General features: G+C 37.2%; 2 long non-coding RNA genes across 6 annotated transcripts in view; one reads left to right on the plus strand and one right to left on the minus strand.

The window, feature by feature from the left end:
• Positions 1–24293, minus strand: part of LOC127506561 (uncharacterized) — a 133278-nt gene that overhangs the window by 64589 nt on the left and 44396 nt on the right. The window lies entirely within an intron of this gene.
• LOC127506576 (uncharacterized) lies at positions 1697–13591 on the plus strand. The gene is made up of 9 exons (XR_007928039.1): positions 1697–2191; positions 4892–6355; positions 6472–6896; positions 6990–7178; positions 7334–7477; positions 7587–8970; positions 9371–9639; positions 9813–13246; positions 13343–13591. It is a non-coding gene; the product is annotated as an uncharacterized LOC127506576 (long non-coding RNA).

The raw sequence follows: 24293 nt of genomic DNA on the forward strand, positions 1-24293 counted from the left end.
CAGAGCTCTTGTGGAACGAGACCTCATGAGGAGCTCCATCATGTGTTACTCTGCAGACGTACACCTCTCCCTTTTCCCAGCGTGCTTTGCTGAGGGTCAGGACGCTACTGCGGCTGTAGCGGCCGTCCCGCTGGCTCTCTGCGCTGGTCACGACCCCCTCGGTGACCTCTGACCCGTCCAGTGTCCAGCTCACCAGCGCCCCCTGTGGAGAGTAAGAGCTGAGCAGGCAGAGCAGTGCGGCTGAGTCTCCAGAGATCTGCAGAGAAGAGGGCGGCAGCAGAGACACTGAGGGCTTCACTGTGGGACCAGCTGCAGGAGACAAACACAACACATTCACAAACACAAAGAAAACACACTGTTTCACTCACAGCATTTCAACAGCAGCAAAAATCATGACAATCTGATCCTTCATGTCATTCAACATCACTAGAGCTGATATAATATACAATATACAAACTACACAATCACTATATACATTTAAATCAAACCCCAGAAATGAAACTCAATATACTGAGACACTGACTGCTTTAATTCCAGCAGTTTTTGCATCCCAATATAAAGTACATTTTTACTTACTTGAGATATTCAACTCAAAATGTAACTCAAGTTCAAAGTTTGACTAAAGCTCAGGCCAAATGATGATTATATCATTGATAAGAACTAGAAAACAATACAATTTGCAAATTGTACTTGAATTATAAAGCACTGAATTATAAGCACAACATGAACAAAAGAGATTCAGTATCATTGACTGAAATACAGAAAGTAGCAACATTTACATTCTGATGTCAGATCTATTTTTTTCGCCATGTATGATATCTACAATAAAAATGAACTACATATGAACACAGTATAGAAATAAATAAAGGGAAATTAAACCTGTAATAAACTGATTAAACTCACAGTGAGACTCATTATGGAAATGCATTTAGATTTTTTTTTGAAAGGAATAATGCTGTTCTTCTGAATGAATAAACATGACAATATCATTGTTTTCGATTAAATAATTATAAAACAATATCAGTAACACTTTACTTAAAGCCTTCATACACAATGTATTTTAAAAGTATTTTAATGCATTAATTAATCTTTCTTTTATACATTATAATGTGTGTTTGATCTCATGAATAATTATAACCGCAATTATAACACATTATAATACTTATCTATTCATTGTTACATTGTTACACAATGCATTAAAACTCATGACAAACAACCATTTTCAGATGTAATAACAAATTTGCAAATATTATATTGCATTTTTGCATTTATAATGCACATTTTAATGCACAATTATTTATGAAAAGATACATATAAGGCATTATAACGTACATTATGAATAGCTTTAAGGCTTCAAGTAAAGTGTTACCACAATATCTAATAATAATCGCCATTAATGTTTTTCTTGTTTCAACTTTAAATCATTTTAACTCTAAATTGTTCTTTATTACACTTTATTGTATGCTGACATAGTTACATTGTACTACTCAAATAAGTACTGAATAATATTAATTAACTGCATGTACTTACTATAGAGTTACAGTTAGGGTTTGGTTCAGGGTTAGTTACTTGTATTTATGCATAATTTACTGTTATTACTGTAATAAGTACATGTAGTAACGTGTAACTTCTTCACCTTAAAATAAAGTGTTACCTTTTTTTCTTAAATAGGAATTAAAAAACAGACTTACCGAGCACAAGTTTAGTTCCTCCACCGAAAGTCCACCACAGTGATACAATCTAATGAAACGGTCGTACAAAAACCTCTATTCCACTCGAGTGAACACAAACTCCAGCAGAGAGAGAGAAGCAACACTTCAACACACTGATATTAGAAGAAACTCAGATCTTCTCAACACTCAAACATTCAGTTTGGACAAAATGTTATTATAATTTTTTTCACAAGCAGTTGAAGAGTTTATTCATCTACAACAGAGATCATTCAGTTTGACTTTCTATCCTGTATTTCTCATTTGTTCTCTTGTCGTGTGCTGATATAACACTGTTTGAAGAAATATATCTGATGATCTGTGACCTCTGAGGTGACCTTTGACCTCTTTTATCATGGATGATGTTGTGAGTTTCTCATAATGATCTTCTGTTCTTCATATGAAGCTCAATCATCATGATTCACAGAAAAACCTGCAGCTTCAGACTTCAATCTTCAGTGAAAATGAGTTCAAATAATGAGGTATGTTTTCATAATATTATATAAGGTCTGTGATAAAAGTATCTGGACTGATTGTGAATCTCTTGAACAAGCTCTAATATGTCTCCATCTTTATCAGCCTGTTTCTTCTCCATTTGATGATTTCAGACACACATGAGGCTTCATGATAGATGGAGTGACACCATGAACTCTGATTAGAGATTCACAATCAGTCCTGATACTTTCTGAACAGACTCATGATTCATGATCTTACTTTAGTGATGGAGGTTCATCTAGTGTTTATTTCCTGTTGCCATTTATAATGACTGTTGCTGTTAATATATATATATATAGATATATATATATAATAATTTTTACCGCAACTAATTAATGTAATTAACGCTAAAGTTAAATCAACAGCCCTAATATAAGTGTTACAATTTTTAACACATTTAACGCACTTGCCCCGCCCCAGACCTATGTAGGTCATCTGACATTTCATACAGATGATGACGAATATGATGCAGAGCCTATAGAATGCAGTCAGAAAGTCCCTAAAATTCAAGATATTGGTGCAAAAATGCCCATGTTTGAGTTTTTGTCTCATATTTAGATCGTATGAGTTGAGTAATATCACACGAGTAACAGAGCGCCACACTACACGAGTGCTGCTTCTGTCACAAATATAACGAGTGCAAATGCGATAGCCTACTGATTTTATACAAGTAAATAAGAAGTTAATATTGATTTATATTAGACACAATATTGTCTGTTTTGTTCAGTTTTGCCAGTGAAACTATAAAAACAAAGCAGAACTGTTCGTCTCCGTGCAATACACAGCAGTGTTTCATTTCCGCGTTTTGAATGAACCGAGTGAAACCAATGATTCAGCGGACCATTCATAAAATACTTGTTGGACTTGAAGCGGCGCTACACAGACCGATCGGTGTATGACATCAAACTACAGCGGCTCTGCCATTTGATCTCTACTTTGATGTCGTCCACCGATCAGTCTGTGTCGTCTGACAATCCTGAAGAGAACCATTTACTTCACTTGTGAATGAATCAGCCTTTTGAACGAATCAAATGAATGAATGAACAACTTAATCATTAAGACATTTTCCGCCACCCAGGGCCGCCATGAAGAGTTTTAAGAAGAGTTTTCATGAAGAGTCTTCTTCTTCTTTTTTTTTTTTTTTTTTTTTTTGACGTTTAATAAGATATTAACATTTATATTATTTCAACATTCCACCTCCAGCCCGAAACACGATTGTTTTAAACCCTTTGACACGTACGATCACACCGGTGAGATTAGAATGTTCAGTGCGTCACTGATAATTCAAACATGCTTTCAGGCTTTGGCTGGCGGGAAAAAAAAAAAAAAAAAAAGACGCGCTTAGTGCTCTTCATATAGGCTATCACAACTCTTCAGTGTTTTCAAACACATAATGTTTATTTGAGGACACCTTGACAAAGGCTACTAGCTGAAACGTTGGTGAATAAACAAGCCTATATGCTTCAGTGAGTGTGCAGTTGTTTCCCTTTAATTAGACTTATTTTTTCAAACATAGACATTAAAATGACATACTACTTAAAAAAAAAAAGAATAAAAAAAGTAGTTTTTAGTTTTGTAGTTTTTATAGTTTTTTAAATTCCAATCCATACACTGATGCCTTTGGAAGCTGCATGGGTATCCTTTTAATTATAATTTGACTAAGTGTTTTATTCATATCAGATACAGATGTGTATGAAACAATAAAGTTTACTCTATTCTTCTCCCAGTTCACCAGCCACTTAGCCTAATTTCATGTATTTCAGGGAAAATGGTGGAAATTTACGTTTGTGTTCCTGACAGGCTCTTCTTTCCATCTATCCTATTCTTTTTTATGCGGTTAACACGTCATGCGCTGTATTTTAAAGTGACGAGAGAGCGTGCTCACGTTCACTTCTTACTTTCTATAATTCACAGATTTAAATTGTATTTTACTACAATATAATTAGTTAACATTTTCGTGTATGTAAGAAGAAAAAAAAAAAATCACACACACACACACACACACACACACACACAAAAAAAAAATCCAAAGTCGTGATTTGGGGCCCCCTAGCGTCCTGGGCCCATATGCCTGGCATACTCTGCACCCCCCCTAACAGCGCCCCTGCCGCCACCTACTGGCAGTTTTAGTTTCTTATTTAGAGTCTAATTTTATTAAAAAATTAATTTCATATTTCCATATTAATTAAAAATATATAAATAAAGGTATAGTCCCCCAAAAAATGACATTAATTATAATTTACTCAACCTCATGGTCCAAAAGTTCATGTGTAAAAAATTCTATGTTGAATCAAATAAAATATTTCTTTCTGAAGCTACTTTGTGTAATGTCTATTTGATGCTTTACACAATAATGACTTTAGGGGTTAATTTCTCAGCCAAAATTGATGTGTGATTAAATTGCGATTAATTAGATTAATTAATCGCCACATCATGTAATTAATTAGATTAAACATTTTAATCACTTGACAGCCCTAATACATACACTATAGTGTGTGGAGTGCCGCGATGTGAGCAGGATACAAACCACACAAAAACAGATTAAATTCACAAACAACCGGAGTCCTGACTGTGAACATGGGAAATCTCACAAAATCTCTCACATCAAATGTGACTTTAGACTAAAAAAATATGGTGGACGACCAGCAACAAGAAATGCCGATAATAGTTTGGACTGCTTTTTACAGAAAAATTTGCTGAAAAAAGGGGATGATGTTTGGATGAAGCCATGGAGACGGTGTGAACATGTACTTTAGATGTTACAGCTGGAGGTGAGTCTTCCGTCAGCTCTCTTTTTGACTGGGTGTCGCTTTATTTCACGTGATAATCTACAGAGCGTATGCGCATTTGTTCTCGGGTTCCCCCACACAACATGATTTCTGATTGTACATTTTCAAAATGATAAAATATTTACGATTCACAATCAGGGCGGCTCCGACAGTCTTAACCAGAGGTGTAAAGAGTACCTGAAAACCATACTTGAGTAAAAGTACTGATATCTTATTTCGAAAACTACAAGTTACAAGTAACCAATTCCAATACGACTTGAGTAAAAGTCTTAAAATATCTGATTTTAACAGTATTTAAGTATTTTACTCGTGCTGAATGTAGGCTCAGAGATGCACTAGTCCTGAGAGACGTGCCAGTGAAAATAAGAAACAATTGATTTGTAAGATGAGAAATCAAGTTTATTTTCTAAAATCAAAATAAAACTGAACACCTCAATGTTGCAATAAATCAAGGTCGACACAACAACCTTTTAAATGTCTACAAACTCTCAAGTCTCAGTTGAGCTCAAGTGCACAGAAAGGCCATAAGTAAACCAATATCCTTCAAAACGGTCTTGTCAATATAGCGGATAAATAAAACAATGTTAAGTAAAATTAAATAGTCAAAGTCTACTGTATGTGCTGGTTTGAGCCTCATCACCAGCTGCAGTCATTTCCTCATCTAATAAATCAAACATCTGCGATCAGCAACTATCTGCTAATGTCCTTGTTGACAAGTTTTGGGTGAGTAAAGGCAAAACGCACAAGACAGTACCTTCAATGACCTTAGATGGCGATATCGCTTCTTTATATCAGAAACAAACTGCTGCAGAAAAAGTTAGCTGCCATGAAAAATGTAATTTGTAATTGCATTACTCATCACAAATGTAGTGGAGTAAAAAGTACATTCACTTGCTCAAAAATGTAGTCAAGTAAAGAGTAAAAGTAGCCAAAAAGATACTTAAGTAGAGTAACTAATTACATTTACTCAAGTACTTTACACCTCTGCTCTTAACACATCTTGGGAAAATCTGATAAGATAATCTGTAGAACCATCAAGACAATCAGGACTTTACTTAGGATTGTCATCTATATTTACATATTTATTGTTGTGTTTTGACTATATTTTAATTGTAAGACAGTCAGAATGTAAATGATCATTCTGTAATTCTAGTGTATATTAGTTTGTCTGTTGTAAATCCTGCCCACTTCTTTGCATTGTCACACATGCTTCAGTGCTCTGAGAGTGTTTATAGTGCTGTGAGTTTAACACTTCATGACTGAGAGCAGAACAGAACACAATCTTCATCATCACACAAGACAAAAGATCAACAATGAACACAATCACCTTCTTCATCTGGACTCTCACACTGTTTGCTCAAGGTTGTTACTTTTTAAATTTGAATAATATGTGATTGTTGTTTTTATCATTTAATATACCAATATTGTGCTATGTACTGTAGTTCATTTACAAACTGACTTTATTTTCTCTTCTTCAGAATCCAGAGGAGTGACTCTGACTCAACCTGAAGTTAAAACTGTCCAACAGGGTCAAACAGCTACAATAGAGTGTCATATAGATGTAGGAATAAGGTATAGCCACTTAGCCTGGTATCAGCAGAAACCTGGAGAAGCTCCTAAACTCCTGATTTATTATATAAACAGCCTCCAGTCAGGAACTCCATCTAGATTCAGTGGCAGTGGAACAGCAAGTACTGGACGAGATTTCACTCTGACCATCAGTGGAGTCCAGACTGAAGATACAGGAGATTATTACTGTCAGAGTTTACACAGCATTAACAGTAAAGCTGTGTTCACACAGTGATAAAGAGTGGTACAAAAACCTCGGTCAGTCAGACGTCACAGTGATGCACTGATACAGCTGAGAGATACTGCAGCTGCTGATGGAGGATCACAAACAATGGTGTATTCAAACTTTCAGAAACTTCATTTATTTATTATGATGTACTAAGTAAACATGTGACATTTAATCTTATATCCCTTGCTTGTTCCCCAGGTGGAAAAAAAAGTACACTTCTATGGTCATGCATCCAATGTCAGTATGTGCACTCAACTTGAGTGCGATCTAAAAGCAGACCCCTGTGAGCCCTTGAAGACCCATTTCCCACATCCAGTAACCCATGACGATGTTTTTGTTATGATGGACGCTTGCCACATGCTGAAGCTGACATGCAATATGTTGCAGGTACGTGCTCATTGTTGCATACATTATTGCGCATATTTGCTCTGGTTGACTCTGTACTGCTTTTTATACATTTTGATTGTATTTACATAATTGTACAGAATATGGTGCTTTACATTTGACGTGTGCAGTGAAAAAAAAAAAATCTGATTCTGCAGGCATACAGCCCAATTAGAAGCATAACTGGCAGTATCAATTGGAAGTACATAGTTCATCTGAACAATGTCCAAAAGAAAAGTGGACTACATGCTGCCAACAGAGTCACAGATAAGCATGTGAACTTTGCTAATCAGAAGATGAAGGTATGTTTGTTTTGGCTCTAGGGCTTTATTGTGTTTTTATACTTTTTGATGATGTTTGTATCTTGTAGCGCTAATGTGCACTTCATTTCTCCTTATAAACTCAATCAAGGTCTCCCTGGCTGCTCAGACTTTGAGTAGCTCTGTGGCAGTGGCGCTCCGCACGTCGCAGGAGGTGGGCTATGCAGAGTTCAAAGATTGTGAGGCTACTTCAGAATTCATTAAGGTAATGCAGCTAGGGATTTGCATCACTGACCAAAATCATTTCTAACATTTGAGTGATTAATTGCTTTAACCCCTTTAACCCTTTAACACCCACCCTCCCTTTGTGGTTGGTCCGTTGGTCAGCAACCCCAAAATGAGGGGGGTTGTTAAAATGTGAATGCCACCAGGATTATCCCTTTATCTTTTTCTTCTATTTTTTTCAATTTGAGCATCGGGAATGATTAAATAATTATGACCATCCTCAAATTCAACAATATGCAAGAACTTGGATAAAACTACTACATACTTACCTCAGAAGCACCCTTATTGTCACATGTCAGCATAGCCACAGAGGAAATGGAGAGAAATCAAACTATGCCTCATACTTGGGTGTTTACTATCTGATACCTGTTGACACTCAGTTATAGTGATGATTTCAGTGCTTCCAGTTAATTTAGGTATTTGTTTATAGATAACAGACAGGCTGTTTGACATCTTGAACAGTCGCAATCCCAGAGCCAAAGGGTTCAAAGCCCCCCTTGGTTCTAGGAATTGGACAAGCACCAGGGAGTTCTTGTCAAAAGCCAGGGGGTACTTGCTCACTTTGAAGATGGAGGATGGCAAACCCCTTTACCGAACAAAGAGGTCTTTTAAAATAGTGACTGTTGTATTAGTGATGCACTGACACCATTTGTAGTCGCCAATACCCAGTACAAATTCTTTATTATAATTAAATTATCAGAATGAGGCGGCTGATTTAGAAAATATGGGTTTATTTTATTCTTCGTTAGATGTATACAAGTAGTCAATTTACAAATCATTAAATTATCTAAGGTAAAACTCTGCCGGTTTCAGTGCATCCCTCCAGTCCATGATATAAGTTCATGAGATGCTCTGTTCTCTTGTTTATCTATCTTCTGCATCGAGTTCATAAGATGCTCTTTTCTGTCTGCGTCAAGTTCATAAAGTGGTACGTATTATTAATATGATACTATCTTGCTCCAATGTGTTTGCTCTCTGCAAATTTGTTTCAGTTCCAATTCTCTCATATTCAGTTTTTTTCTCCCCAGATGCCGGTGTCAAAATGGTATGTATTGGATGGTCTTCATGTTATGTTGTGAATTGTTTCAAGAATGTTTAGTGTCCTAAAAGTAATTTTAAGGACCCTAAACCTCACACTGATTATACTTTTAAGGTCAGGGATGGACACTAGTCAGCTTCACGATATGTCCTGACCTACAGGTTCAGCCAGGACCACTTGGAGCTTCTCTTCAACTCCATCAGAGCATCCGGTAGGGTTCAGCATATATATTTACCAGCCGCTACACTAAGTGACACAAAGTGTCAGCAGATGCTTGTATTGTTTTCAGTTTGTCGGTCCATATGTTTTTATTTTTTTGTAAAATGTGTTTTCTGAAGACATACACAGTACCTGGAAGTGTCACAAACCATTTTGAGTATTTAGAAAAATGCCTGTGTTTGACTATCTGTTTGCAGAATTTATCACCACTGATACAGTCTGAATGATAATGTCATTCAACTTAATTTATGTGGAAAGATCATTCAGGGGTGGCTAGTTCTAATTTGTCTTTTTTTTTTTTTTTTTTTTTTAAAGCATAAAACATTTTAAAGCATGTATTGAATATCTGTGTACTATACTCGTATATCTTGTGTTTTTTTTTTTTTTTTAAGGTGGCTGGAATAACAACCCTAATGCCAGCCAGTTCAAGTACATCTTGTTAAACCATGCAGAGGCAATGTGACGGCACAGGATGACACAGAGTCCCTACCAGCTGTCATCGACACCTCTACAAGCCTGTCAGCTGTAGATATGTCCTCTGCAGCAGGAGGAGAAGATCTTCCATCCCCCTTTGCTGACATTCCTGCCCTAGTACATGACCACAGCTACCTTCCCGTCCGCTTCGATGGTCTTGTGGACAACGCTCTCGTGTACATTTCAGGTAAAAGCTGACTGAAAGTCGATTTTGCCTATAACCGATAGTGCCAATAGTCAAATTCTGGGGGAAAACAATCTCACGATAGTCCAAAAAGAGAAATATTCCCTTAATTTCCACATGCTTATTAATGATTAATATTATAAGTTATGATATTATTATACTAACTCAAATTTCAGGATTTGTTGTTGATGGGATCTGAAGAAGCTGTCCTGTGATGTCTGCCGTGCCAGCCTGGTGACAGACGCTGCATCTGCCATCAAGGACCAGAGCTACCACCTGCTGACTTTAAAAAACAACGGAGGTCTGGTGATTCCATCAGGATGCACAGTGAGGGTCGTCAGGGCAGCAGAGTGGGTCATTCGTCAGGCATCAGCAAGTACCGGACGATCACAGCCCATCAAACTGCTAGAGGTCGTGTACATTGTATGGAAGAGGATAGGGTCAGAGGATGTGTTTGTGCTCGGGGAGCACATCGGCGAAACGCAGTATGGCATAGACAGCCATCACCATACGCTGTTAACATTAGTTGTGTCCTTGCTTTTTAATCTAAGGCTGCACCACATCGCTAAAATGACTAACCTTACCTTACAGAGCAACAACATGCGAGAGAAGCTCAATAAAACCGTCCTTTTCAAAGGGCATTAGCCCAAGCTATGTTTTTTGGGTCATTGTTTTATCTCTGTCTTCCACAGTAGTGTAGTTCTCTCTACAGGGTGGGGATTTCAACATGCATTCAGCATTTCTTTATGTATATTTGTAAAGGGGAATCTTGTACCTATTTTTTATTGCAAATAAATGCCACTTTTATAATAGTTTAAAAATAGAGACTTTTGTGTAATTATTCCATATTTTGTCATTCTCATATCAGAACCCCTGACATGCAATCCAAATAGTCTACAAGAAACTTCAGAGTGTTACCTTTCATTTGAGACCAGGATTATGCTTCTACACCAAGAGGTTGCCACACAGTAAGCCTTTTATTGTCAGTATGCATTTTGGGTAACTAAAAGTCCTATGGGGAGTTTCCATAGGGTATTTTACAAAACACATGAGCATGCCTTGGCAAATAAATAGTCTAAAGTACTCATATTTCATTCTATATTGATCTGCTTTTGCACACAGCTTCACAAGACCTGGTGCTTAGGCTCCGTTGTGTTTCTAAAGTCATATCAAGTGACCTAGAGAGCTGAAATGTGGTCAGTTGAGATGCTTGTTATCCGGCAAAAAGAAAAAAAACAATATTCTAGCCTCTATAACTCTGTGCCAGTACTTCACACAATTATTCTGATTGTTTCCTAAGAAACTACAGGGTCTCAGCTTTCTAAAGAGGTCAGGCATTTGATGGTAGGCAAAAATAGCTGGGAACAGTGATCTCTGAAGTAGGCACAGTGCAATGTCGAGGGGAAAAGCCTAGTAAATGGGCCAACCCTGAAGAAGTTAAAATAAACATGTAATAATTCAAATTATTTTATTATAATAGTAATATTCATATTATAAAAGTGTATATATATATGTCATGTTGCCATTCTGTACACTGAGTTTTAGTAGCCTATATATTGATTTAACATAAATACCTTGTGCGTGTGTATATTCATTGCACCTATCTGTTCTGTTCAATGTTATTTTCATATGGAAGTCCATAGTTATAATTATTCATAAGTATGCAGTGTCATAAGTACATCTCTGATGTTTATAACAAAACAAACAGTTTGAAAATCGGTAGAAAATTGAGCAAGTTATGGTTATTTAAAAAGTACATGCACCATTAAAACACAATGTTACGAGTGAGCGAGCTGACTGTCACAAGATGGCCGCCAGGTGCGGACGTCGACCTCCATTGGCCAGCAGCGCGGACGAGACATCTAGCCTTTATTATGTATATCTATGGTTTTAACCTTCAGCTGATCATTGTTAGCATGTAGGTATTCACTGCTAGCATGACTAGCATGTTGAAAGTCCTGTTTGCTAGCATGAGTCAAATGAGCCAACCACCATTTCTCTACAATGCTCTGATGCAGAGAAATAGGTCTTGATAAACAGTTGCTAGGGCACTCTATTTGGTTACTAGGGAGTGGCTTGTCAGCTGCCAATAATGATACTATAAAGGCTGATTGTCAGTATGAATGATATAAAGCAACCCCCATGCCTCGATGACATTCAGATACAGAGATATGACACAGTCACACAGTTTGTCGCCATGTTAAGTCAGTGGGATTTTTCGCCCGATTTTTCACCTGCTGTACGAACATCGTACGCCCAATCGCTTATAAAAGCAAGAGCAGCGATGTCCTTGATCTGACACCTCATTCACGGCTCTACGACAAATGGTGTGGGACGAGTTACGTGCCGAAATTTATATGGAATAAAGAAGAAGAAGAATATGTGAGATAGTAAGAGTGTGCATCGTCTTTCAGGCAAGCACCACTAATAATAATCCCAGATCCCAACAGCCTTTTCACTGGAGGAAAACAGCTGTAGTGGGATGAGGGGGAATGCAGCAAAAGTAGATGGGACTTGGGAAACCATCCTGTATTATTCCCACATCTCATTATGTAAACTGTATTTATGACAAATATCATAAATACATAAGATAAATACATACAACCATAAATACAAAGATCTATAACAAAGAGTTGTTGTAATATGATAATCAGATTAAACATATTGGTGCTAAAAGATGTGTAGATAACAAAAACAGATCACAGGGGATAACTTAAACACAAACACTTCAACACTGATGATACCGGACACAGAACTAGAGAAAACTGGGCTTAAAGGGTTAATTCACCCAAAAATGACATTTCTGTCATTAATTACTCTCCCTCATGTCGTTCCACACCCGTAAGACCTTCATTCATCTTCAGAAACACAAATTAAGATATTTTTGATGAAATCTGAGAGGAATATGACTCGTCCATAGACAGCAATATAATCAAGGTCCAGAAAGGTACTAAAAACATAGTTAAAATAGATAACGTGACTGCAGTGGTTCAACCTTGATGTTATGAAGAGACAAGAATACTTTTTGTGCTCAAAAACAAAACAAAAATAATGTCTTTATTCAACAATATCTTCTCTTCTGTGTCATTCTCATATGCTGTTTACTTCCAGCGCTTCCAGTTTCTACATCAGAACGTCGACTCAGTAATGTAAAACATTTCCTTGTTATGGTGAGCAGCTGTCCCATGGGAAACAAAATAAAAATTAATTGATAAAGTGATGATTAAATGGTGACAAAGTGTTAATTTATTTTTTACATTTTAAAGTTCAGGATTGGGTAAAGTGATGGAATGTCTTGAAACGAGTTGAATACGGTACAATAAATCTCACACAGAACAGAATAAAATCATTAGAATGTAAAATAAGGTAAATGTGATGATACACTGAACATATTTGATCAATCTTAGCAGCTCACGCTGTTGTAAATCCTGCCCACTTCTTTGCATTGTCACACATGCTTCAGTGCTCTGAGAGTGTTTATAGTGCTGTGAGTTTAACACTTCATGACTGAGAGCAGAACAGAACACAATCTTCATCATCACACAAGACAAAAGAACAACAATGAACAAAATCACCTTCTTCATCTGGACTCTCACTCTGTTTGCTCAAGGTTTGTGTAATACAGTTTCTTTCTTCTTCTTTTTTTTAACAGTGATTTTTAATTCTTTTAAAATGTCAGATATCTTTTTCATTCGTTTTCTTTCAGAGTGTAGAGGACAGTACACTGTAACTCAGAGTCCATCAGTAACAGCAGTTCAACCAGGACAAGAAGTCAGAATAAACTGTAAAACCAGCAGTGCAGTGTATAATGGTGATCGTTTAGCCTGGTACTTACAGAAACCTGGAGAAGCTCCTAAACTCCTCATATATTATGCAACAAGCCGTAATACTGGAACTCCATCTAGATTCAGTGGCAGTGGATCTGGCAGTGATTTTACTCTGACCATCAGTGGAGTCCAGACTGAAGATACAGGAGATTATTACTGTCAGAGTTTCCACTGGCCGGGCAGCACTAGGGTGTTCACACAGTGATAAAGAGTGGTACAAAAACCTCGGTCAGTCATACGTCACAGTGATGCACTGATACAGCTGAGAGATACTGCAGCTGCTGATGGAGGATCACAAACAATGGTGTATTAAACATTTCAGAAACATACATTTATTTAAGTAAACATGTGACATTTAATCTTATATCCCTTACTTGTTCCCCCAGGTGAAAAAAGTACACTTTTATAATGTACTTAAAGTGCTCTATTTTCGCACACTAATTTTGTACTTAATAAATTCTTCTTTAGTACTTCTTAAGATAATCTTAAGAACATCTAAGTGTACTCAACTGTTATTTTGAGACACCATGAATATGAAATAAAATGTGCTTTTAACATACTATCTCTGTATTTTAAGAAAAAAACGTATTTAGTTACTGCTTACACTTGAACCCATAAGTGTACTACAAGTGGTGACTAAATAATAATAACTAATGTGGGTGCTGGGATTTGTAGTCCAGTTAATACTCGGGAGAGTGAGACCTCCGGTGGCCTATTGAGGGATCTTCGCTGGCATTTGTAACATACACATTCCTGGTCCAGCCTGAAAAATACAGATTTTTTTTTTTTTTTTGGTCATGATTTGAGCGTTTAGAAGCAAAATTGATGAGACAGTTGATCTCAGATTTCATTGCCGATTTAAAAAATGCAATTTAATCATAAGCTTGGTGAACAGCTTTGGAGAATTTGATGTTTCCTCATTGAAAGAGATAGGAGCTGTACTGCACGACTGAAACAGCTGCGCGAGAGGCGTTTCAAAGATGGCCGCCGAGTGAAATGACTTGCCTTAAAGGCCCACTGAAATGCCTTGAAACAAGCAGCATTATTCAATGTGTTGATGTAATTTCAACTGAAACAGGAAGATGGGGCGGGACTTATCAAACAGCCCCTCCCCTTTTATAAAATAGCCAATAGCGTTTCGTTTATATCACAGCTCGGCCAGAGCCGTTAGCTCGGTAAAGCCTCAGTTACCTACGAATCTCTAGCAGTTTCTAATCTCCTCCATATCACATTAAAATACAGCTTCTGTGCAGAATTCAAATGTGTCCGACACGTTTTGTGATCTGCGTCGACTCGCGCATATGATCCGCTCTGTGCTCTCGTGTCTCTGGACCGGAGCAGACTGTGCTCGCGCTGCGGTGGGTCACGTGACACTAACATGAAACCAGACTTCATTCGCCTCAATGGAAAGCATATTTACACTGTCTTAATTGTTCACTATCCCCTATATAGTGCACTATGTGCCATTCACCATGTAGAAAATAGTAAATGTGTTAACAAATTATTGACTTTAGCCACAGCTTCAGCATCTATTTATAATGTAGGGGGCGGGACGCTTCAGATATAGAGAGCATTTGATTGGACAGAAGATCTGACGAGAAGCTGAAGTCCGCAGTGATGTCATGAAAATCCCTGATCCACTTTAGCACAAGTGAGAGACTGTGAGTTTTGAATGCTTATATCTCCTAAATGTGAATTTTGTCATTGTTTTGGAACACATCAGCTTATTCATAACTTTAAGGCTAACATATTACAGTTTTTCTCAATTGCTTAAACACATTTCTTGAAACTATGCCTCATATTCTCGAAACAGTGAACACAAATCCATAACGTCTCACCCAATTCCCCAAACATCCTATTTTCAGGTCAAAATGAAGCTCTACACTCAAAACCATTCACTCTTGCTGAAAAAACACACTTGGCCCTCAGACATCACACACAAGCCCCCAAAAACACACACACTACAACATAATCTTACACACTGGTGCAATAAATTCAAAACACCATTTCCAAAACTGGTAAGTTTTGTTGCTTGTGGTTCCCCCCCTCAAAAACCTTTTCACATAATGAACACAAAAGACACAACCAATGTATACATTGCACATTTTTATTCATTCATAACACAGTAAAAAAAAAAAAAATTCAAAACCATAACGCCATTTATCAAAAAGCACACCCATTTCCCTAAACTCTAAACACTATTCCCCTGTTTTGACACATGAATCAGATTTGTTGAACTGTCACTGCAAAACTCTACACATAAATCCCTTCATTTCTCATTGCCTACACCATGTTGTCATTTAGAAAGCACTAGCATTCAATATTGTTCACTCAAGTCAGCGTAGCTTGAGCTCAGTTAGCACACAGTTACCCACGTGGAAACACTAAGAGTCAAAAGTTATCACACACCAATCAGAACCTTCAATAGAGAGATAAAAGAGCCCGAGTCAGTTCATGCAGTTTTGCAACAATGGATCCAGAGAGACATGATTGAAAAGGTCGAGGACACCAGAGAGGAGGAGGAGGAAGAGGATGAGCAAGAGCAGTAAGGAGTGGAGGAAGAGGAGAAGGACGAAGACAAGGATGAGGTGCAAGGAGACAAGGAGTCTCAGATGAAATTCGTGCCACTAGTTGACCATGTCCTTGTCCATGGTATGACTATGAGGGAGGCTGGGCAATGAGTTCAGCCAAACTTAGTTTTTTTTCAACTGCTTACACACATTTTCAAAACTTTGCCTCTTTTTTTCAAAACTTTACACACAAATCCAAGAATTGCACACACAAAATGCAAAATGCCTCACATCTCTTGCAAAATGAAGCACTGCATTCAAAATATCACAAACACATCTCAAAAGCAAACATTTGTCTTACTTTTCAAACACATTTACCATAATATTCTATTTTTGGATATCATATACACACAGTTATTCAAAACCTAAAGCTCTTCTTTCATAAGATGCTATGTACATTTCTGTACAAGATTGAAAGTAATTGGCAGAGAGATGTTGAAAAATTCATGGTAAACAGGAAAGCAAGATTGAAACCAAACTATTTTTTTTTTTTTTTTTTTTTTTTTTTTTTTTACTGTAAGCATTTGTGGTTGTGAATACAGTATTGCACAGTACAATATAAAATATAATACATCAACCATGTGTAGTTGGACAAAAAAAAAAAAAAAAAAAAACTAGCATAATTTTGAAAAAGGTGAATATTCCAAAGGAATGGTGTGTATGTGTGTCCTGGTAGGGGACCAAATGTCTTCACAAGCATAGTAATACCAGTGCATTTTGACTTTGTGGGGACATTTATATACAGAACATACAGTATAAAAACCATTACGCCTATGGAGTGTCCCCATAGAACATGGAAACCCAACATGTGTGTGTGTTGTGTGTGTGTGTGTTTGTTGGTGGGCGAGATGGTTGGGTGTATCTAGGCTTCATCTCTCCTCCTGGCTGGGTCCGGCCACAATACTTCATTCACATCACATGCTATGTTCTCTCTTGCGTATCCAACCTTGGATGGAGGCAGCGTCAGTGTCTCCACATGCCTCCTCCATTGCCTGGAGAAGTGTTATGTTGACATAGGGATGACGATCATGCACTTTCCAGCAACCATGTGGAGAAAAAATCCTCAATAGGGTTTAGAAATGATGAATATGGAAGCAAGTAAACAACAGAAAAGTTGTTCAAAATCTATAACTTGACATTTGGCCTATTTATAGGCCTATTCTAAAGCCATGATTGGTTGGTGTTAAGTAAAGCAGTGAGTGTTTGCACATGTGAAGAGTTTGTGTGAGGCGCTGATGAATTGGTGTGGCATTTTGATTGGTTGTGTTTGAAAAAGGAACTCAAGATACTTTCTGTTAGATTTTTGTGTGTTACATAGAATCACTCAATTGTGTGTTGTGTTTTGCAAAAAGTGTTTTATGAAATTGAAAACCGAGTCGAAGGCTGAGAATTAGTGTATGGTTTTGCAGATTTGGTGTGTGGTTCTGCTGTTTGAGTGTCAGGTTTCAGAAATTGTGTGACAAGTAAAGATTTTGTGTGTAAGCAGTTGAAAAAAACTGTAAGTTGCTTCACCGCGATCATAAGAACCTTCAAGGAGGAAAACAGGTAGGTGTACCTCAGTGTATCTACTGTAACTTTTGAGTGCTGTACTCTGTTACAACACATGCATCACACTGCCTTACATACAGAGAGTTTCTGTCTACTTCCATTTTTGTAAAAAGGATGTGTTACAGTTACTTCTATTTTTGAGGACACAGAGACGATGGAATGGAAGAAGCCTGACTAGACATTTCAGTTGATGTGTGGCAGGGGTGGATCAGGCATGCAAGAGGATTTTACCACCACTGGCTGGATAGGGCCAGTTACAGCCTGTGAAGTTGATGAGATTCTCTGTCCTGTCCCAGACCAAAATGTGATGCTGGGGCAGAATATTTTTTGTTGTTATTTGGTGTATTGTACTGTACAGTACATTAAGGAATAAAAAATGTGCAAATGTATACATGTGTTCATCATGTGAAAAGTTCAGTGAGGGAGAACCACAAGCAACACAACTTATTACTGTTTTTTGTTTTTGTAGTATTGTTTTGAATTTATCTCACTAGTGTGTAAGATTATGTTGTAGTGTGTGTGTGTTTTTGAGGTCTTGTGTGTGATGTCTGAGGGCAAAGTTTGTTTTTTCAGTAAGAGTGAATGGTTTTGAGTGTAGAGCTTCATTTTGACCTGAAAATAGGATGTTTGGGGAATTGGGTGAGACGTTATGGATTTGTGTTCACTGTTTTGAGAATATGAGGCATAGTTTCAAGAAATGTGTTTAAGCAATCGAGAAAAACTGTAATAGATGAAGCATAGGGCACATCAATTAAGTCCATTTCGATTTCTGACTATCGCTACCTTAAATAAGTTGCAGTTTTCGTAAATATATAAAAACTATGCTTTTTGTTACGAGTAAGCAAAGCGCGACCGACTTAAAGGTAGATATTTGCCCTGTGGCCGAAGTGACTTTTCTAAGCGATACTGGGACCACAGTGAACGAATAATTGAAGATATAAAGTAATCAGAATAATCAAAAATCTAAATTAATGCATAACCAATGATTAATTTCTAATTGGAAACAACATCTAAGAGTAATAATCATTTGAAATTGGAGTCAGATTAAACGAGCAGCTAAAGTAAAATTGAAACTGAATTCTAGAAATTAAGTGAACTTCAACAGGAGCACTGAAAAGGCATACACGCATTAAACCTTCGCACAGGCCGTCAGATTACGTTTTTGGGCCGATGGGGGGTTTCCTACAATATTAATAATGACCAAATCAATAATATATATGATTCTGTCAATAGACTTCAGAAATGTGTGTATAATTGTTTGACATGTTTCACAACATGAGGAAGTTGTTGGAAAATGTGTTTGTGACTGATCTACAGTCTTCAGGATAATGATTTAAATAGAGAGAGTCACTTTGCATTGTCACACATGCTTCAGTGCTCTGAGAGTGTTTATAGTGCTGTGAGTTTAACACTTCATGACTGAGAGCAGAACAGAACACAATCTTCATCATCACACAAGACAAAAGAACAACAATGAACAAAATCACCTTCTTCATCTGGACTCTCACACTGTTTGCTCAAGGTTTGTGTAATGCAGCTCCACAATTATTCTCTTGAAATATTAAATGTTTATAATTTTAGATAATAATTTTTTAGAATTTATAATTGTATTATTATTATTTTCTTCTTCGTCTTGTTCTTTCTTACAGAGTGTAGAGGACAGTACACTGTAACTCAGAGTCCATCAATAACAGCAGTTCAACCAGGACAAGAAGTCAGAATAAACTGTAAAACCAGCAGTGCAGTGTATAATGGTAATTACTTACACTGGTACTTACAGAAACCTGGAGAAGCTCCTAAACTCCTCATATATTATGCAACAAGCCGTTATACTGGAACTCCATCTAGATTCAGTGGCAGTGGATCTGGCAGTGATTTCACTCTGACCATCAGTGGAGTCCAGACTGAAGATACAGGAGATTATTACTGTCAGAGTTACCACAATGATCCAGTGTTCACACAGTGATAAAGAGTGGTACAAAAACCTCGGTCAGTCAGACGTCACAGTGATGCACTGATACAGCTGAGAGATACTGCAGCTGCTGATGGAGGATCACAAACAACACAATGTTGTATCAAACCTTTCAGAAACCTTATTTATGTATTTTGATGTACTAAGCATGTAACATAATCTTTATATTATATAAACGTTAGTGGTGCTTGGCCCTGCAAAACTTGCCACAATCTAACGCACGTACACCGGGAAACAAGGATAATTAACCCATTTGTGCCCAAATTTTTCTGAATGGTTTCATGCATATAGTCGTGTTAATAGTGTCCTATGTGAACATGTTCTGCATTTATTTTCCCCAGTTTTTTTTTTTCTTTTTTTTTCTTGAAAATCATATTTGAATGTGCGGCAATAGTTGCCGGTGGGCAAATATGTTGTATGCAATGTAAAATTTAACTAGGAGGAGAACATTTGGCATCTAACTCAAAATAACTGCTTTCAACAGATCAATCTTTATTCATAAACAGATTTATTATGTATGAAAGTGTGATGGAAATTTGGACCTAATTAATAATGAACTAACATTTCTTTTCTTCTACAGGCCTAATAAGCTAACTTTGAAATAGAGAAATAGTCACTAGGACTGAGTGTTGTAACAAGTGGAAAAATTCTGCTGTGCTGGCTAGACAGCATCCTTCTAACGGTAAAAAATTGTCTTTGAAAAATTGTTTTAACCTATTGAGTAATCTGAACTATTAACCCGGCGATATTTTTTGATGATCTTGTGATTCAGTTGTTCTAATCTAAATTTACTCCTCCAGTAAGCAGGACAGAGGAACTGAGATGTTTTTCTTAAATCTGAACCAATCATATTAAGACTGATGATAATGAGTAATAGATCATGCTATACTGACTGTGAAATGCACCTGAAATCCTATAAACCTGCTGTATTCCTTTGTTCGGAGAGAGATTCTCTGGAATTGATGGGAACTCTCCCGGCCGTGATTAAAGCTTTAAAGGACAAAAACTGGTTATTGCTGCAGCATGTCAGGTTAGGGAACACTAGGTTTTTGAGGGTCAAGATGTTGACCGAGATATTATTGAGTGTCGATTATGAGACGCTCCGAAAGATCAGGAAATTTATTGAGTGTCGATTTGGAGACGCTCCGAAAGATCAGGAAATTTATTGAGTGTCGATTAGGAGACGCCCCAGGAACAGGTAAACTTAAGTCAGGTGCGTCATGGAAAATCTACCACAAAGTCGAAAATTCGATGTGAACCCAAAAAGGCTGCATCTATGAAAAAACAAACAACAAATCCATTTGTCTTAAAGTGGTTGAACTTAGTGCAGAACAAAGTGCAGCCATTAAGTTGCCCCAGCAGGGCAGTGTGTATCAAAAAGTTAAATGAAAATAAATAAATAAAAATAAATAGATTGAAGAAAAAAATTAGACGGGACATTGGGGTGGACAGTAGAGCTTTAGAAAGATTGCTCTCTCTATTTAACTCAACAATTGATTAAAAATGACTGTATTTTTTGCTTAAAATGAACCCAAAGTATGTTGGAAATTAACCTTTATTTAAGGGTTAATAAATGAGCATTTATTTATAAGTTAAATGATTAATAATTAAACAACAGATATTTATTAAATTGCTTATTAATAAATGTTCACCTTTTGATTATTATTGTTGCCTCTAGTAATTATGTCTGATTTTTAATTTCCAACCTATTTTGAGTTCATTTTAAGTCAGCCATATAGTAATTTAAAAAAAAAAAAAAATACTTTAAATAAAACTGCCCAGCACGTTGGGCAAACATTTAACCCAACTGCTGGGTTAAAACAACCCAATTGCCGGGCTTGTCCATTTTCAACCCAACTTGGGTTGTTTTTAACCCATTATTTTTTAGAGTGTATATTTTAGGTGTGATATTATAAAAGCAAAAAGCACTAAACAAGACCAATAACCTTGATTTATTAACCCATTAAACACAGTATACCCCATTTACCCCGTCATATATGTACTTACAAGTCATTTGCCCACCGGCAACTATAGTTGCTGCTTGGACTTTTGACTAAGTATGCCAAAAACTATAGATCTCTTGTAAGATTTGTCTTGTTTGGATGATTCTAGAGACTTTCATGATTATGTAGATATATACAGGTGCTGGTCATATAATTAGAATATCATCAACAAGTTGATTTATTTCACTAATTCCATTCAAAAAGTGAAACTTGTATATTATATTCATTCATTACACACAGACTGATATATTTCAAATGTTTATTTCTTTTAATGTTGATGATTATAACTGCCAATTAGGGAAAATCCCAAATTCAGTATCTCAGAAAATTAGAATATTGTGAAAAGGTTCAATATTGAAGACACCTGGTGCCACACTCTAATCAGCTAATTAACTCAAAACACCTGCAAAGGCCTTTAAATGGTCTCTCAGTCTAGTTCTGTAGGCTACACAATCATGGGGAAGACTGCTGACTTGACAGTTGTCCAAAAGACGACCATTGACACCTTGCACAAGGAGGGCAAGACACAAAAGGTCATTGCAAAAGAGGCTGGCTGTTCACAGAGCTCTGTGTCCAAGCACATTAATAGAGAGGCGAAGGGAAGGAAAAGATGTGGTAGAAAAAAAGTGTACAAGCAATAGGGATAACCACACCCTGGAGAGGATTGTGAAACAAAACCCATTCAAAAATGTGGGGAGATTCACAAAGAGTGGACTGCAGCTGGAGTCAGTGCTTCAAGAACCACTACGCGCAGACGTATGCAAGACATGGGTTTCAGCTGTCGCATTCCTTGTGTCAAGCCACTTTTGAACAACAGACACCGTCAGAAGCGTCTCGTCTGGGCTAAAGACAAAAAGGACTGGACTGCTGCTGAGTGGTCCAAAGTTATGTTCTCTGATGAAAGTAAATTTTGCATTTCCTTTGGAAATCAGGGTCCCAGAGTCTGGAGGAAGAGAGGAGAGGCACATAATCCACATTGCTTGAGGTCCAGTGTAAAGTTTCCACAGTCAGTGATGGTTTGGGGTGCCATGTCATCTGCTGGTGTTGGTCCACTGTGTTTTCTGAGGTCCAAGGTCAACGCAGCCGTATACCAGGAAGTTTTAGAGCACTTCATGCTTCCTGCTGCTGACCAACTTTATGGAGATGCAGATTTCATTTTCCAACAGGACTTGGCACCTGCACACAGTGCCAAAGCTACCAGTACCTGGTTTAAGGACCATGGTATCCCTGTTCTTAATTGGCCAGCAAACTCGCCTGACCTTAACCCCATAGAAAATCTATGGGGTATTGTGAAGAGGAAGATGCGATATGCCAGACCCAACAATGCAGAAGAGCTGAAGGCCACTATCAGAGCAACCTGGGCTCTTATAACACCTGAGCAGTGCCACAGACTGATCGACTCCATGCCACGCCGCATTGCTGCAGTAATTCAGGCAAAAGGAGCCCCAACTAAGTATTGAGTGCTGTACATGCTCATACTTTTCATGTTCATACTTTTCAGTTGGCCAAGATTTCTAAAAATCCTTTCTTTGTATTGGTCTTAAGTAATATTCTAATTTTCTGAGATACTGAATTTGGGATTTTCCTTAGTTGTCAGTTATAATCGTCAAAATTAAAAGAAATAAACATTTGAAATATATCAGTCTGTGTGTAATGAATGAATATAATATACAAGTTTCACTTTTTGAATGGAATTAGTGAAATAAATCAACTTTTTGATGATATTCTAATTATATGACCAGCACCTGTATATGTCAACAAAAAATATTTATTAGTAACATGAAAATTACTTTTCTTTGGGAGGGTTTGCCTTCGCCATGCTTCCTGGAAGTAGAGGTAGGAAGTTGACAGCCTCATGTGACAGGAAGGAAGTGAATACCTTTTTTTTGTTCTTGAAATCCTTTATTTGGTTGTTTTCTTGCATGTCATTGAGACATAAAACATGGATAACATCTAGAAAAATACTAACAAAAGGAAAATGACAACTATACACTGCAGCAACTATAGTTGCCGGTGGGCTAAAATGGGTTAACGACACACACCTGAACTGAATGATGAATCAAATTAACAACCGGCAACAAACTCAACAGGGGGAAAGTGGAAACTGAAACAAAGTCCAAACTAAGTGAGACTGTGACAGTACGCCCCCTCCTGGACAGGTGAGACCTCACACCAACAGATGGATGGAGGAGGCTTCGGTGGAGGATGGAGATCCGGAGAGGGATGAACAAACAGAAAGTCCAGGGTGGTGCAGGTGGAGGAACTGACCAGGGGATGGTCTTGAACAAGAACAGACAGATGCTGACCCAGACCACAGCCAGGACTGTAAGTTTCATCTAAATTTAAATGTTGAATATGACTCCACACATACACCACATATATTGTGATTGCATTCTTTACAAAACTAAAGTTTTTATTTATTTTATTTTATTTATTTTACTTGTCTTTTAATCTAACACACAGTAAGAGGGAGTGATTTGTTTTGAGAGTCAGTTGTTCTTTTTGACACCTGTGTGTTGCTGTAACCTGTTTCATCAAACACTAACTTTCAGTGAAGATTCAAGATGACTTTTCAGTAAAAACCTCATCATAAGATTCATTTAATTCAGATTGTTAATCATGTTATGAAAGCAACGACATAACTTTAAGGTTTGTTTTGTTTTGTGCGCAAAAACAAAACAAAAATAACGACTTTATTCAACAATCTCTTCTCTACCCTGTCAGACTCATACACAGT

The sequence above is a fragment of the Ctenopharyngodon idella genome, chromosome 24 (assembly GCF_019924925.1).
Source record: "Ctenopharyngodon idella isolate HZGC_01 chromosome 24, HZGC01, whole genome shotgun sequence".
Classification (NCBI taxonomy): Eukaryota; Metazoa; Chordata; class Actinopteri; order Cypriniformes; family Xenocyprididae; genus Ctenopharyngodon; species Ctenopharyngodon idella.